The 16,616-nt window shown below is 34.7% G+C and overlaps 1 protein-coding gene across 1 annotated transcript in view; it reads right to left on the bottom strand.

Annotated features, from left to right (window-relative positions):
• The window catches only part of LOC145254841 (uncharacterized), a 38,894-nt gene extending 36,803 nt beyond the window's left edge, over positions 1–2,091 (bottom strand). The window contains exon 1 of the mRNA XM_080113678.1: positions 377–2,091. The gene's annotated coding sequence lies outside the window, so the exon portion shown is untranslated. The remainder of the gene's footprint in view (positions 1–376) is intronic.
• Positions 2,092–16,616: the final 14,525 nt, after the last annotated feature.

The raw sequence follows: 16,616 nt of genomic DNA on the forward strand, positions 1-16,616 counted from the left end.
ATATATATATATATATATATATATATATATTAGCAGGGGGGGAGATATAGCACATGACTGAATGAAGATTAACAACTTTACCACCATTCCACACTTTTACTGTCACTGAAATCGGCGAAATCGCCCGCTCTAGTCGGGAACCCATCGCGGTGTTCCGAGTAAAATCTTAACATTCCTCTAAACGCTGAATCTAAATAATATAAATTTTTAATCCTCATCTAAAAAATTCTGAAACAAAATCCAGAATGGTTCTTTGTTTTTATTTATTCATACATATGTGAATGTATTTTTATTTGCAGTTTATAAAAAATTATCATCGTTAATCGAATTTTACCGGAAATGAATTATAAATGGGCAAAAAATTGTTTTTGCTTACCTTTTCAGGTTGTTTTGATAACAGAAAACTTTAAATAAAATATTGATACTGTTTTTTTTCTTTGTTTTTTTTTCTTGTCGTCGTTGTTGCCGTTTGAATTTTGTTTTAAAAAAAGTTCCGTAATTTTATTAACGTTGTGAAGAGTGATTTGCTCCACAAAATTATTTGAATCAATTTTGATAAAGTTTGAAACTGAATTAATATTTAATCAAACACTTTACCGGACGATTTCAATTGCGCAAGGTCTAACTGTTTTTAATAAACAAAACACGTTAAAACTATACAGTCTGACTAGTCTCGTTTCAGAATATCAAAAATAACAATATCGATTCTTTAAGTTGGACGCTAGATTCATATATAATTCGGTTGCAAACTGGACTGTAATTTGCCGTTTTTCGATGTTTTTAAATAATCAAGCATAAAATAACTAGAAATAATATTTTTTTATGAAAATTGTATTTGTAGACAATTGTCACATCGGATCGTCCGCCATTGTTAAAGTATTCGCGAAAAATTGTGAAATAAGCAACTTCCAATTGTTTAACACCGTTGTTTGTTGTTTACAAGGAACATACTTTTTTTCTTCTTTTCTTAGAAAAATGTTGCAATACTATTGTTGATATTAGTTAGTAATGATAGTTCAATTTAATTTTTTTAAGTTAATATTACATAATTGTTGTAGTTAGTGTTTTTTACTCGAAATGAAAGCGATGTTTGCTTGTTAGTTGAATGTTAACAAATTACTTTTTCAGGCGATTACGATTTTTATCAAATATATATAAATATATATATATATATATATTTATATAAATCTTCTGTTGACGGAATTGAACTGTTCATCTATTTAGGATGCAATTCTTTGCGGTTTACAGGCGATCAAAAGAAACAAAACAACAAAAGTAGAAATTAAAACCCGACGGAGCAAACAATATTCAAAATTTTATGGATAACCATATAATTAGGATCACAAGTTCGGACATTTTTATCACAAAAGATTATTTAAAAAAATTACATGTTTTTTATCTTTTTTGTTTTCCTAATCTGAAGGACCTGTAGCGCAAAGGATAACATTTCCAAGTTTTATCAGTTTCGGTTATTAGTCGTCCAAACGTTGAAGGCCCAATAGTCAGTGCAAGCAACACTCAGAATACAATCATGAATTGCTTATGATTTCATCCCAGTCGTGGCTGACGAAACAAGAGCAAGTAACCCTCGAGAATTAAATAAAGAGTTACTTTTGTAATTCCGTGGAGATTCCAAAGTTCGGTATAAAGATTCCCGAGTACGACCATGCATTAAAGAATGTCGGAGGTTATATCGGCCGAAACATTGTGGGAATAACATCCAAGATATTAGAGAGTGATCCGAATAATTCCAATAATACAGAATCTCTGTTTTGGTCCTTCTTCTTGATAAGCATCGGAACGTTTGAGGTTGAAAGTCGCTGTTCTCACTAAGTAAGATTACAGGAAGCAAATACACGGGATCTTGTTCAAAGCGTAAAGGAGAGGCATGGAGTGTGGCTGGATTGGTTAGAAGGGTGTGGTAGCCTATGATGGGTGGGGACCAGAGGGTGGGACTCAGGAAGGAAACGGTTGCTTATCACAAAGAAGGGAACAGGGAACTTAATTGACTGAGCAGCAGAATGATGATGAAAAAAAAATCATCTTGTGGCGGGGGAGTGCGTCCTGCGCCGCCACCGCCACGTGTGTGGCTCACTTACATGTGTGAGTGCGCTCGTGTATGTCTGCGTGCGTGTAAGACTTGCACATATACGAAAGGATCGGGGGGGTGCAGTTTATTATATATTGTATTCTCGACGCACAACGATAATAGTGTGAACACACTTTTGTATGTAAAACGAAGAACGGCACGAGCTACATCCGAGCACCCCACACTGAGGTGGACCCAAGCATGCTGAAGTGCCCCGCCGCTATGGTTTTCGCAGCGTTCTGAAAGCATACTTAGCTTTTTTTTTCTCCATTTGTCAGTTTTTTTTGTTTTTTTTGTTTTTATAGAGCCGCTTAATCAGTAACCTATGAAAAATAACTAATGGGACCTGTGGAAGTTCCACAGGTGACTCATTCATATGCAATATATTGATGTTGGCATTCTGTAAATATTCAGCGTAAATGGAAACGATCTGATTTTATTGTAGCTGCTTTGTTAAAATTGTAAAAGTATTTATCTAAGCTATAGCACGAACACCCTACAAAACCCGATCGGAAGGTACGCTAAAATATGATATTTTAATTCTTGCAGATTTCGTAATTATTATTTAAGAGTTAATGTTCTATCGATTTTTATGTATTATAATGATGCAATTTCTGAGTTCTTTCAGCCATAATCGAAATCGAAACAAAAACTAATGAAGAATTCTTGATAAAATGATTTATACATAAAAATAGATGACTTATCATCATCTATAATCGAAACCGAAACTAAAACTTATAGAAATTTTTAGTAAAATTATTTCTGTCAAGAAATTGAAGTACATAACAATTAAACGACCCGGATGTAAGCGTGACACAGAAAATAACACACTCGCTATCGTATTAATATATAGATTATTCTTGTCTGTTTTCACCTTTTTAAGACATAATTTATACCCAACTTCTAATTTCTTAAGAAATCGACTTGCAGTTAAATGTAAAACGTTTAATTTATTCATCTATTTCTAATGAGTTTTTTGTTTCTCTTTGTGAAAATATTTATAGGGTCATTTTTTTAACAGCATATTCCTAAAAATTTTACAGCGAATTTTCTTGAATCTGTTTCAAAGTTATAGTTTACCAAACGTTTACTCTCTTCAGAAATCGATTTGATATTAAATAAAATAAAAACCCACATATAACGTTTTCGATTATCATACTGACATATTTTAAAAGTTAGACCCAAATAACATGCCAACTTTCGGATCAAACTTTAAACCCGGAAAGTAGATTTCCACGTTAGTTGCAATACACTACTTCGCTACATTTTTTAAAATGTATTGTCCTGTGCATGTATTATGCATTTAAAAAAAAAATACTATCAAAGGTAATTATTATTATGCTTTGAATTTTATATAAGGATAGTTATATTTTAAAGTAAATGCATTAAAATTATATTCAAATTAAGCAGTATTTTTCCCGGCATTATACTTAGCTCAGAATTGCTCGTCGCGTATTGGAGTGAAACATGAAACAGTGGACTCCTTTGGGAATAACACAATAAATCAAACTGTATATAAAAGTAAAATTTTGCACGTTTTATCTACATAATCTCAGACACGTGACGATACCTATTCTGGCTGAAAACATTCATAAAATTACTTATATTGGCAAACCTAGAAAGCTACTTACGTCTTAAAGCTTCCTGTACCTCTACTAGGACACCATTCGCCGATGTATGGAGTACTGTTGTCACATTTGGGCTGGTGCGTTTGCTACTTGTCTCTCACTCCTTGAAAGGGTTTAAAAGAGAGTCGTCAACCTTATAGGTCCTGAACTGTAATCTAAGTTTCACCCTCTGTCCCATCGACGAAATATTGCATCCCTTTGCCTGTTCTACAAGTATTTTAATAGTGAATGCTCTAACAAACTACAAGCACTTGTACCCCCTCGACGTAAATACGCCGACAAAGCCGACAAGCAGCTAAACCTCACCCCTACACAGTAGCTATCCCTAGGTGTAAGAAAACCCTTTACTCCAATAGTATCTTCCCCAGAACTTCTAGACTACGGAACTCCCTTCCGGGATCTTGCTTTCCCAACTGTACTGACATGCAGAAGTGTACTGTGAACAGAGACTTTGCTATTCATCTCCCTTAATACCCCTGCAACTTATATCCCCGATAGTAGTCTCCTACTTCAAAGTGGCACTGTACCTTTTTGGGGGTGGAAAATGAATAATACAAAAATACAATTATGAGAAACTAGTGGGACCTGTAGAAATGCCACAGCGGACACTTTCACATGTAATTTATTGATGTAGGCATTCTGTAGATGTTCAGGGTAAATGGATACGCCGTGATATATATGTAGCTCTTTTTTAACACTGCAAAAAATACACTTAAATATGATATTTTATTCATGCAGATGTTGTATATATATTATTATAGAGTTAATTTTCTATCGATTCTTATATATTATAAAATTGTGATTTCAAAATTAAAACTATATGTCTATCTGACTTCAGTGCATCAGCTTGAATCGAAACCGAAATTAAAACTTATGAGGAAATAATATATATATATATATATATATATATATATATATATATATATATATACATAACTTAAGTTCCAATAGTTTAAATCGAAACCGAAACCAACATTTATGAAGAATTCTTGATGAAATTATTTATAAAAGATATAGATGACGTGAGTGCCATCAGCTATAATCGAAACAGAAACCAAACTTATGGAGAATTCTTGGGAAAATTATTTATTAAAAGAAAGTGAAAGATCACCTATATATGTAAAAGCGAAATGTATGTATGTATGTTTGCATGTGAGTTTGTATATCTCGCAAAAACTTTGGACACAGATCACGGATTTTCACAAGATTGGTATCATTTTTAATCTCTATCCCTCACCCGACAAATATCGAAAAATTAGCCAAAATCATTAATTCCTTCATTCTAAAATGATCAGTTTTCTACAGGGAGGGGGTCAGCAAAAACCGTCCTCTCATGACAAGATCGCTTCTACGCATGCGCAAATGACATCAGAACATGATTTAGTTTAAATATTAAAAAAAAACGACCTAATTGTTTCAATGTTGTCTTAGCTCTGTTCATTAGAGCGAACACCTCATTATCTAAAGGTTTTGGGTTTGAATCGTGGTGTGAGTGTCTTTTTTTAAAGATTTAATATTGAATCAGGGTTATTTAAGCCATTTTTTACGTTCTATGTTTTTTGTTGTTGTTATTTTTCAGCTTTTTTTTAAAGAAGTTTTAACGTTCGTTATTCTGTTTTTTTTTCCATCACATCCTCGTTTTCTTTTTCTTTTTTTTGTTTTTCCGATTTTTACATTTAACATCGTTCGTTTGCCTTACGTTAGATTTGTTTGTGCTTTTCTCGATTTTTTAAAGTTTTAACATTTATTGTATAGAAAATATTTAATAATTTACTATTTAATATTTAAAAATATTTACTTCGCTTAATCTTATGTTTTGATTAACACCGCCCCCATGCCCGAGCACACACACCTCTAAACACCCGGGAAAGCCGGGTACCCCCTGCTAGTCTATAAATATAAAAGTGAAAATGTATGTATGTTTGTATGTGTGTTCGCTTTTTCTGTATGTCTAGAAAATGCTTTTTTCAGAGAAGCGATCGGTCGGTTCACAACTTTTTAAAACTTTTTATATCACATATAAATCATAATATCTCACAGTTAACAACGAAGCTCGCCTGTCTATTTAATTTTCTCGATTTCGGGAAGATAAATATTCAACATTTGTCGCTCGCCGCATGTGGGTTAGTCTTTTTCCTATAACATCTTGGGGGGGGGAGCAGCGTTCAGCAGTAAATGCAATACTATCCCGCAGTCAAACTTGACTTCATTAACTCATTAAAACGGGCACCTGCCAAATCCAAATAATTAAATAAATTCAAACGTGTTTCCCTTAGCATCTCGCGGTGGGGCAATCGTTAACGTCGCACTTTTTTTTCCACACTTTAATTTATAACTTAGTCTCAACGGTTCGGGTTCGATCCTCATACTTACCTAACAAAACATATTTTTACCCCCAAGAAAAGCAGACGTTGACGTTCGTTTAAGCACCTGTCTTTTTAAGCGTTGAATTTCAACCATTCTCATTTCTCTGCCCTCTTAGGGTCGCGGTAACATGTCCCACTTGCTTTTCCGCCTTCGCCTGAAGGCTTCGTGTTCGAGCATACCTGCTTATCAAAGCTTTTATTTTCTTTTACACCTCTAAACACCCGGGCAACGCCAGGCACCCTCGCTAGTCTATATAAAAGGCAAGATGTGTGTGTGTGTGCGCGTGTGTGTGTGTGTGTGCTTGTATGTCTCGCAAAAACTTTCAACAGATGCAATGGTATCTCACCAAAGCGGTATCGTTTTAAAATCGACCTTTCGGATAACCAATATCGAAATATTGGCCCAAAACACTAATTGTTTAACCCTCATCTAACCGGTTTTCTACACGGTTGTTTTTTGTTTGTTTTTTTTGCGTCGCCATTTTTTTTGCAATCATCGTATCGTCGTATCGGTTTGATTGACTTTGCTTAATCTCAACGTTGCGAACTTCCGGTCGGACGATGGAGCATCGGAAACGCGTCAGATTTTCTTACATTTTCTCTTCCGCCTATCGCGTCAGGGGTTCGAGCCTGCCTGCCTACTACCAGTTTTTTAACACCTCTCTCCACATGAGACTGTTGTTTTGATTTATCCCCCGCCCTTTTTTAACACCTCCGCCTTCTTTTTTTCTTTTTTCACACACCTAATAATTATTTTAGTTTAGATCATAAAGAATTCCATCAAAAAATAAAATTTAATAACAATTATTAATTGGAAAAAATATATATTACACCTATCATTTTAATTAAGTGGAATGCTTATTGAGATGAGCATTATTTATTAATTTATTCATTGCGGACTATTATCCTCGTCTTTTAGTTGTTGTTTCACGACGTTACGGCCAACTATTCCTCCGGCCTTCGTCAGGTGGTAACCACGACGGAATAGGAAATCTGAATCTTCTAACTGCATTCGCAGCAATTACTGCCTTCTGTAGCTGTTGTTGTCTCACCCTGTTTTGGCTAATTAATTATCTGGCCAGCTTTGGGTAGGATTGAAACCGCTATCTTCAGATAATGCTTGCCTGAAACCCTAGAGATTCAACGTCTCTATCCACTAAGCAACGGTTCCAGGTGAGCATTTATATGAGTAATGATATTACGTATATTTACCAACATAATATGCTGTACAAGATGAGAAGAGAGCATTGCCGAACAGCTTCACACGTTCCTTTTTATTTTCCCCTTGAAGAAGAGATACTATTCTCGAATTTAGGGACATTAACACCTACCATCTTGTACGGCACATTAAGTTGGCAAATATAATTATAAATTATTGAAAAATCCTTCTAATATTGTCATTATTCTTTTGTATGCTTAGTCGTGTCAACGATGTTTCTTACGAACCGCATTGATATAGCCTTCAAGCACAACGTCTTCTATTTAACTATTTACTTTGGTTTGTTTTATTTTACTTCCGCCAAAGTGTTCAGAAATCAAGGGACACTCTTACTTTTGTCTATATATAAGATGCATAGATATTCAAATAAGCCACAAAAGTTCTCCTTTACTTCTAAAACACTAAGTTAGTAAAGAAGTTAAGAACATAATTTTGCAAGAGACCATTGAAATATTTTATATCATATATTTCCTTTGGTATTTTGGTCTTACTGGATTCCAGAAAAAAATTTATCTAGTTTAGTTGGCAGAAGACATTATGCATTTGTATGTCCCGAAAAAAATATGTATTTAGTAGCTTACCGATCTTCTTTACAATAATTGAATAATGCAATCTAGTAAATCGCCTTAATTAACGATTGTTCTTAGCTGTGGCTAGTAATACGCTTAAGATTTAGGCTTTCAGCATATCTTTCGATGTTTTTACCAGTCAGTATTTATGACTTACACCAGCCAATCATATTCTTCTTCTGAGGAATCCGGATGTACTTACATTCATTAAATCACTTACCAACTTTGCCAACCATTAAAGTTGCGTGACACTTGAATTAGTGTGTTTTTATGATGATAGAATCACTTATATTTGCACAAGATCTGATATAAATCATAAACATTACTTTTAGGCTAATTTAACGATATATTGATCAGGGTACTCAAAAATGCGTTGAAAATAATATTTCTCACAGATGTAGCAACATGAAACAGATAAAATTATGCATTATAAATTAAATTAGATTAAAAAATAAATTATACATTAAAAGCTAAATGGTAGTATTATAGACACATGCCAGGATAGGTCGTAAAAACAGGAAACCAAACATGATACGTGACAAATAAAAAGAAAGGCATGTGTTTGGCGGCTCCCTTTTTGGAAATCTACCTCCGTTCGTCCCTCAAGGAGGCGGTAAAGATGAAGTTAAGATAATTTATAACAGAATAAACCATGAAAATCGTGATACTTCGGGTAAAGATGTTGTTGACGTTTTACTGGTTTTTAATAGTAGGTAATCGCTTATAAAGGCTCAAGAGTCACTCGATGATAAAGTTAATGAGTGCCGAGTAAATTGTGAGACACCACCGTGATAATCGGTAATGCTCAAACTTCGGCAACAGTTTGATTATTTAAAAAAAAAAAAAACGGCCTAAAATGTACTTATTTACATTAAATTTGCAAAAGACGATGTTATACTAAGCTGGAAAGCAACCCGTCGTATTGTGCACCACAAACAAACAGTTTTAAAAAAAGCATTTCCTGTGGAATTTTCGTTTAGTTTTAGACACTGATAAATAATAAGGAAAATTATATACAGTTGTTCTAGCTAGACAAGTACTTGTTGTAAATATTATTGCACCTATGAGAAGAGAGGAAGAAACAGAAACTCCTGTTTTTATATCACCACTACGATTAAATTTTTACTAGACCTCACCTTTCAATGAACCAACTAGTTACATGACAACGAGACGATCAGCTGTTTCTGTCATCGAAGGAAACGGTGAACAACCCGTGGGAATCGAAGAATTGCTCTTGCTGTGTTACACTAATCGATGCCTCGTTTAGTCTCGAAAGACAAAAGATAACCCTGCGCATGTAATTGTGAGGCAAGGGTTGCGCAATCTACAACCACAGCACTCCTGAATCGGCACTGTTTGACTCCAGTGGCAAGGAGAAGTTCAGGACGATTGGAAACAATACCGAAATAAGCGGAGAGCACATACAGCACCGGAAGTACCAAATGTTCACCCATTTTTTACTGATCAGGCTCAACGTTGCTTAACTTCAGTAATCCAGCGATTATGTTGCTATACTAATGCGCATATAAATAGTAAGAAGCTCCCTATTTATCCTAAGTTATGTGTTAAATAGTGCTAGTGACCTTTCTTACTGACATACTTAAAAAAGCAGTACTCCATAGACGCACTTTCTAAGACACTGTATGATCAAAAACAACAACAAAAAAACAACGCTTTAATGACATAAATATGATAAAAAACAAATAGTTGCTTCAAATATATTGCGGCTTTCAAGACTCGAACCTGGGCTGCATGCACCGAAAACAGATGTTCCTCCTACCAAACTATATACACCAAGTATTGAAAAGTAAGAAACGCATAACAAACGTACAGTAACTTTTATTACTGTTACGGTCACAACTTATCTCTTGAAGTTAAGGGTTAATGCGAAATATGAGGAACACTATAAGAGTACTAATATGAAACAATGGTATGAATTGAATTGATTACTTATTGAGCGGTCTATAGCAAGAGATTTTTAACGTTAGACTTGAAGACGAAAAAGTTTTACTAAACAGGAAAGCCGTCCCACCGTATTGTGTTTCACATGTGAGAAGGCCCTGCAAAGAAGCTCTGTTTATGGAAATTCCGCCTTGCGCAGCAGCGCACTTGGAAGGAGCGAAGTAAGTAAAATGAGTTCTGGCTGTGATTGTCTTACAAAAAATGAACTTGAGTCAATAATATTCTATGCTAACGTAAAATCATAATTAGAATTTCTCATACACGAACACTGTCCTTAATAATGAACGGCCTCACTACTTACCTGAAACGTCAACAATTCAACTTAAACCGTTTTCAAATCGTAGGGAATGCTTTGTGAATCTTTGAAGCATGTCATCATATAACAGTTTCACACTTTATTACGCAGTCCTTTGGATTATTATTGTATTCTGCTAGATTTTTCAAGCTGTACCACATAAATAATATATTACAAATTAAACATGTTCAAAGATATGTTATTACTAGGGCTGTGACACAGCATATTATTTTTATTCTTTTTGACTCTCGAATAGATATACGACACAGTTAGACACAGTTAATCAACCGAGAACCACATAAGTCCATATAAAAACATATATGATATTAACGGATATATACTCGAAAGTCAAAACAGTGAAAAAGAGTATTTTCTTGTTATAGCTTTAATTATTACTATACAAATGTCTAAACTGTATTTGTCAAGTCGGCCATGTGATTTGTTTGAAAACTCTTTAAGCCTATTCATCTTAGATGAGACGTCCAATGTAAATCACTCAATGATTTATTAACTACTAGCCTAGCATCTAAGACTGTTATCATATTGCAGTAGGCCGAAATATATAGGTAAGTACATTATTGTTTAAACTTTTTTTGGCCTATTAATATTATATTTATTTAGAACTAGCATTTCAGCCGGCGTTGCCCAAGTGTTTGGAGGTGTATATTGAGCAAAAAAAAAAGTCAATTTTTCTTAACGTTGACCCCTATTATGCCCCCTTAACATTTAGTGTTTTGGGCTCCAATCAAGTTATTAAGTTAGATCCATGTCCAAGGAACCTGTATATAAAATTTCAAATGTTTAGACCCAAAATTGGCGGAGGAGTTTGGCAGAGTGCTCCAAGGTCAAATTGTTGAACTTTGACCACTTAACAGCAAAATTTCTGGCTGAAAATAGATTACAAAGATTTTTCCCAAATCCCACTACCCTGTAAATCAAATTCCGAGTCTGTAGACTCAAAAGTGACAGAGTTATTGCGTAGGGAAATGTACACAGACACACAAACAGACACAGACACATACACACGTTCACTTTTATAGATATATAGATTAGCATTATTATAATTAATAATGCATTTAGCAATCATCAAACTTACCAACTTTCTATATATTTATACATTTACTTTCAATATTATATCCTTGTAAATATCTTGTTAATGACTCATTGGACTAACGAATTAAAAATTTTAAATAAAAATCTCGTAGCAATTAGGTTATCCAGTTCTCAAAAAACAAAAAAAAAAATGGTGGCGCCAAGATAATGTTGTTCTTAACGTGTCTTTGAAACATATAATCACACAACACTTTCCCACATTTTACGTTGTTCTTTGCTTTATTGTTGTATTCTGCAAAATCTTTCCAGCTGCACCGCTTAACCAGTAGAGGGCAGACATGGCAGTGTCGCAACTTATGGTCTTCCTCTCTACATTCACAGACAGTGACAGAAAAAATATAAAGCAACGTGATCAAATCGAGGAAGTATCACGTTAGATGTCACGATGACGCTTTATTCGAGAAAGTACCCGGAAATAAATGTCATTGTGTCAACGGAAAAAAATGAGTCGAGTTATTCTTTTTCAGGTTTCCTTTGCGACAGAGTGTACAGCGTGTTGGGTCCGTATATTTTAACACGTGTGTAAATGTACGTAATATTAATAAATCTTAGTCGACTTTAATCCAATTCTCCCCATTCTATCCATTGTCTCCAATCGTCCTATTGTGTTGTTTAGCGTTTTTATTGGTAATAATTAAAAATTTATCCTCAGGTGGGCTTTGGTCTTGATAAAAGTAACATAAGTATAAAAAAGATGCAGGAACCTTTATGTCAAAATCGGAAATCTATAATGAAATACGAACCTCTTTATGATGTATATCTAACCTTATTTCGAGAATAAATGAATCCTACCAGATACTATGGATAGAGTTACGGCAAAGTGTTGAGGTAGTTAATTAGTGACAGCCATACCCACGGCATCGGACGCAGACTTACGGTAACATGCTACTTCTGTAAATACACTCTTGTAAATATACTACCACGTTGTTTGAATTATTATCGGACGTTCAATGTGACAACACAATATTAAGTATTTTTTAAATGGTATTTTTAGTTGGTATAGTCTGTACTGGACATTTAAACTTCGACCCTTAAGAGAATCTCATTGAAAACAGGTTGTTATTCCGAGCGAGTAATTGTAGCACTGTTCCACGTGGGATCTATCTGCGTAGGTTTAATTCGGTTCGCAATTCTGTATAGATTCACGAGTTCAACATAAAGATTTCCGAGTTCGACAAAATGCACATAGAGGAGACCGGGGGTTACATCAGCGGAAACGTTATGAATACAAAAGGCAAGATAAGAATTGTACCTTGAATAACTCAAATAATACTCATCCATAAAAGTTCGATACAGAATCATTTTTGATTAGTAAAGTGTCTTCAATAACTTTCCAGACATTTTTTGTGCAGGCATTTAAAATTGTCTTAGACTCTTGAAAATTCAGTGTGTTATTGCTATACATCTTATGAGATGACTGACCAATTTTTATGATTTCAAATTCAGATGAAATCCTACAGCAGAAATTAGAATACACCCTATTAAAGTCTGATTGTCACAGCTGGCGAATTTCAAAAATACAATCAGGACGTGAGGACATTTTAGAAGAATGATATGCAATAAAATTCTGTTTTAAACTTGGAATAAATGACACAGAAATGTATGCAGTGCTTTAGACTGCTTTTGGACCACCTTGAATGAATCGAGCATCAGTTTTTGAATGGCATAAGAGATTCAAGGAAGGTAGGGAATCTTTGAGAGATGATGAGAAGTGTTGACGGAGTAAGGAAGTCAAGATCTTGCAGTTGATTCGCCAAATAAATAATTTTATATATAAAGACCTTCGTGTGCTAATAGAGAGAATAATTGCACAGTTTGATGTCCGTTTGGAACTGTACACACAATTATTTGTATGGAACTAAAGATTCAGAAGATTTGCACTAAGTTTGTTCCAAGGGTGCAGTCCACAACTCCATCTTTCTCACAAACTATTTAACCAATATAAGCATCAAGACAGTTCCTCACCCTCCATATAGTCCACACCTTGCTCCCTGTGACTTTTTCTTATTCTCTAAGCTCAAGGAAAACCTTAGAGGCTGTCGTTATGAGACAATTTAGGAGATGAAAGAAGCTGTAACGAGGGTCTGACACACACAAGAGGACTTCCATGGGGTCTTCCAGAAGTTTGTGGAACAGTACAACAAGTGCTATGCAGCTGGGATAGATTATTTCGAAGGGGACTAGAGTTCCATGCGTGTATTATCCGTAAAGATGGCTATACAAAGAAAAGTCTTGTAATTTATTGAAAGTACATCGTATATCGCTTTTACGCGTCAACATTTTTTAGATGAGGATTGAGTATTCGTATTATTTTGATTCTGTGGATTACTGATCTCATCTGGAGGTTTATTTCCACGAACTTTTGGCCGATGTAACCTTGGGCTTTCTTTAGGTATATCCATTCGAACTTGGAAATATTTCTGTCGAACTAGAGAATCTTTTCTGCACGGAATTTCGAACCAAACTCTTTTTTTTTTTTTATTTAATTTAATAGATGTAGTTTGCTCTGGTTTCGTCAGCTTCACGGACCTGTGTCGTTGTTGAATTTGCTTTGTAAACCTCAGTTGTAAGTCGCTCTCTTCCGGGGGTTGCATGTCCAATACCAAATGCGGGCGACCCTCAAAATACAATTGCGAATTACTTAGGACTTCATGGCTGATGGAACGAGAGAAAGATTTAATAAAGGGTTCCGTTAGAAATTCCGTGCAGATTCCCAATTCCGACACAAAGATCCCCAAGTTCGCCAGAAAGATTTTTGAGTTCGATACACAGTTTGATGTCAGTGTGGGAACTGTACATACAGTTATTCGTGAGGAACTGAGGATGTAGAAGATTTTCGCGAAGTCTGTCCAAGGTGTGGCTGAAGATTCTACATCTGAAGAAGGTCGGAGGTTACATCGAACGAAACATTGTAAAAATAACATTCAAGACGAACACAGTAGTACTAAGAATCCAAATGATATATGCCATCGTTAATTTCAATGATGGTTTGTCAACACGCTCGAACTACGAGACCACCCACAATAGACGAGTGTATAACCCACTCAAAAAAAAAATCGTATGTTGCTTGTTTTTGTTTTTATCAGCAAAAAAAAAAAAAAATAACGTTCGAGTGTGTAAAAGTGTTCGTGTGTTTCCGCATCTTAGGTTATGTATATTTATATGTGTTTATCATACGCGTAGAAGAGGAACACGGCTGTACGTAAGCATCTTTGGTTGGATTGCTGCATAAGAAGCCTAAAAAAAAATACATATATATATTGCCTCCTCATCCTTCTTTGATGAATGTCTCTTTTGCCGCCGCCGCCACTTAAAAGCGGCAGCGCCGTCCGATGATTTTTAAAATGAGAGACACAACATGTGATAGTTGTCTTGTTTTTTTTTTGTTTGTTTCTTTTTCTTTTCAAAAAAAAAAATCACCTTCTGTTCAAAGTCACTACAATCAAACCATTTTACCATTTTGATTGCTCGTCTTATTTTTAGTTACATGCAAAAAAAGATAAAGCGATTTTAAAGATGGCCGCCTTGATAACGCTAAATAAAAAAAGAAAAGAAATTTAAAATTAAAAAGAAAAATTCGGTGAGGTGGAGCGGGGGTATAGGGATGAGTGGATCTATAAGGAGGGCGTAGGAGCCGGCGAACAAGGAGTTTTTTTTTTCCTGACACGCTTGTTTGTCCCGATGAAAAATGAGCTCATGAAGGGCCCCGACCCGTCACGACCATCCATTTACTTTCACGGAATCGTGCCTTTCAAAATGAAAAACAAACAAAGTTATCCACAAATAAGAAAGTTTAAGTGGTATATACGTGAGTGTTGTACATATATATTTGTGTGTGTGTTTGTGTGTGTATGTATGTGTGTGTACGTCATTGAGTAAAAGAAATAATGAATGAATGACTTGTTTACAAAAAAAAAAAAACGGAAATTCATTTTGCGACTTCGTAAACAAATTATTTTTTTAAATATGAATTTGTAACAAGTTCGTTAAGTCCTTAGCGTTAATCGGCTAATATTAAAAAAAAAAAAAATCAATAATGTGTAAATTAGGCAGACGCTAAGGCACACAAAAACACTCACACGCATAAACACACACACACACACACACACAAACACACACAAACACACAAATACACACACATACACACACATATACATATATCTATATATATATATATATATATATATATATATATATATATATATATATATATATATATATATATTAAAGGGAAGTGTTGTTTGAACAAAACTGCTGGGGATCATGATATAAAATAACGTTTTGTTGTGATAACCCCGAAATAGTTTTGCATGGTAAACAACTAAAATAATATTAGGAAAACTGTGAATTCTTCGAAGCAGTCTAATATAGTGACTGTAAGAGATTAATTTACTTACAAACAAAATAAGTTTTTCAACGACGGATTTTAATTTCTTATATACATATAGTTTAAAATTGAAACACTTACACGACTATATATATATGTGTGTGTGTGTGTGTGTGTGTGTGTGTGTGTGTGTGTGTATTATTTTGATTGTTCAGCCATTGTTATTCTCACAACTTTTCGGTCGATGTAACCTCCGACCTTTTTCAGACATATTTGACGATTGTTCTTAATGGTGAATTGTGTAAAGATTTTTTTTTCCGACCAACTATTGTAGGTAAAATTCAAATTCGAATTACTGCTGTGTTTATGACAGTTTTCTTTATCATTTGAATCGTTCGACCAACTGTTCCCATTTTTGGCGTTATTCTCACAACATTTTGACTTATGTAACCTTCGACTTTTATTCAAGTTTTATCTTGACAATGGTTCTTATGCGTGAATGGTGAAAATTAAGTTTCAAAATGAGTTTATGAAATCGAGAAAGGATTCAGTTATTTCCATTTTGGTATCATTGGAGTACGGCACAATCACATTGACACACCGGTTCTCGCCAGATCACCGAAATTAAGCAACATTGAGCCTGATTAGTACCATATGGGTGGCCATTTAGGAAGGCTAGGCACTGTATGTACCTTCTGTGAAGGTTGGACGTGGGGCCAGCAACCTCACCCCCCCCCAAAAAAAAATAACTCCTTGTTACAAAAGCTTCTACAAAGTTGTGGATGGCCTATGCCCCTCCAGGGGCTTAACGCGATGGATGGGTGGATTCATTGGAGTCAGGGCCTGATCTTTTAGAGATGAGATGAGTAACATGAACTTTGCAAACCTAAATTCACTATCTGAAAGAAGTACATTTGTCATTTAATTTTAAAACGTGGTTCCTTCGCTTAAAAGCGCCATGTATAAATCCCATAATAAAGTAAATATAATGTTTTCATTTTTTACATTGACCGAAATAGCTTTCATAAGAATACGTAAATAAAACAAT

This window comes from Euprymna scolopes, chromosome 30, assembly GCF_053919585.1.
Source record: "Euprymna scolopes isolate OS-2025 chromosome 30, ASM5391958v1, whole genome shotgun sequence".
In the NCBI taxonomy this organism is placed as follows: Eukaryota; Metazoa; Mollusca; class Cephalopoda; order Sepiida; family Sepiolidae; genus Euprymna; species Euprymna scolopes.